The sequence below is a fragment of the Cystoisospora suis genome (genome assembly GCF_002600585.1).
Source record: "Cystoisospora suis strain Wien I chromosome Unknown contig_1081, whole genome shotgun sequence".
NCBI lineage: Eukaryota > Apicomplexa > Conoidasida > Eucoccidiorida > Sarcocystidae > Cystoisospora > Cystoisospora suis.
Window position 1 is genome coordinate 28,604 of NW_027153882.1, and position 1,856 is coordinate 30,459.

The 1,856-nt window shown below is 45.3% G+C and overlaps 1 protein-coding gene across 1 annotated transcript in view; it reads right to left on the bottom strand.

Annotated features, from left to right (window-relative positions):
* Positions 1-229: 229 nt before the first annotated feature.
* Positions 230-1,856, bottom strand: part of CSUI_002600 (uncharacterized protein) — a 5,290-nt gene continuing 3,663 nt past the window's right edge. Inside the window, exon 3 of the mRNA XM_068062800.1 lies at positions 230-1,856. This exon is cut by the window's right edge and continues 2,081 nt beyond it. The gene's annotated coding sequence lies outside the window, so the exon portion shown is untranslated.

Sequence of the window (1,856 nt, forward strand, 5' to 3'; positions counted from 1 at the left end):
TCAGGTGTCTATACACCCGGTGATCCCGCCTGTATATAAGCCGGGGATCATCAGGTGGCTTATGCAGCCGGATGACGAAAGGTAGACAGATGGCATGCGAAGATCATCAGGTGGCTTATGCAGCCGGATGACGAAAGGTAGACAGATGGCATGCGAAGAACCTTTGACGTTTTTAGGGCTGTACACACCAAAATGAGAAGTGACATTCAAGTTTATTTTTAGTATCGATTCTCAGCCATATCAAAAGACGCGTTTATTGATCCATGTTTTCACAACTAGGGAGAGAGAATGCTATCGACACCATCGGTCCATGAACGTGCTTCCCTTGATCAAACCGGCTGAAGCAGAACGCACTCCTATGCATCATCACCACCATAACACGATGTTTTCATGAACATGGTGGAGTCTGAACAAGTCTTTGTCTGCTATCATCCCCTAATAAAAACAAAGCACGGACCAACTGGACTGTTGTACACTTGGCCAGTCCTCTTCGGAGGCATTTTAGCGAGGCTTGCAAACAAACTTCTCAAATCAATTCTCTTCTTGTTCTCCCCCTCTTCCTCTTCTGCCTGCCCTGTACGGAGATCGAATACACTATTGTGTCGAAAGAAAGAAGTCTTGAACAAAACTCGTACGGGGGGGGGAGGCAAAGGGCAGGGAGTGTTTTCTCAGAGACTGGGAGAGAAAAATGAGTGACTGAATGGAGAGAAGATCGAAGTTGACTAGTACTACCTTCACGAACACATATGTATTAAGCACGGTACAAACGGAGAGACACTTCCGATCAATTTGATCATCTGTATCTCCTTCTTCTTCATCTGCCTTCAACGGAAAAGAACTTTCTGAGTGAATCTCTCTGTCAAACGATTGAGACATAGCCATCCAAGTGTCGGTACAAGCAAAGGACTAACGACAGAAAACAACTTCTATGATAATAACGACGATGGAAGCAGATGCAGTTCTTCCACTATCCTTTCTGAATCTCTTTCAGCGATGAACAACAGACGTGAGGGTCAAGCACCCCAACTGACCATCCGTAAGGAAAGAGGACACGTGATAAAGAAAGACATCAACACGAATGATCATCCCACCGTCATCTGAGGTGTTTTCTTTTCCTTCTTCTCATCCTGGATCGTCTTTCAGTTCGACAACAAGTGATAGTCAGATAGAAACAAAAGAGAAGGAGAGAACGACCCTATTACAAAACAAGAAGGCCTCCTACTTGTGCGACTACGAGTAGAAGCAAGCGAATTGTTTTTTCTCTTCATCAAGACCACCCACGTTATCCACATCCACTAGCGACTAATCACCGTCGATATCTCCAACTACAACCGCCGGATAGGAAGAGGAAAAACCAAAACTACTATAACTACTGTGCCATGGAAAAGACGAACAATATGACAAGAGATCACTATCTCGATGAGCAATTTCTTTCCATGCAAAACTGAGACGTCAGAAGTCTCGGTGACACACACGAAACCTGCAACCTACCATCCATATGACTATCATCATTCATGACTCCCACACATCAACGCCCCCCCCCCCTCTTTGCATTCATTCACCCTCTATCCTCCGTCCCATCTCTTGCTTTCTCTTAAACTGTCGTTCTCACGAAACTACGTTTGGCATTCTTATGAGAGGAGAATTTTATCCTCCTACTATTCACAATAGGCATACCAAGAGGAGCCGAGATGATCCCAAGGGCTAAGAGCAGCACCAGTCCTTGCTCCCTCTTGGACTATCCCAGGGAAAGAAAGCCAAGGAGGAGGGAAGGGCCTCTGAACTATATGATTCCGAGCAGCAGCAGCAGCAATTGTAGAAAAAAAGCAATCCACACTACCGGAAATTCCTTCACT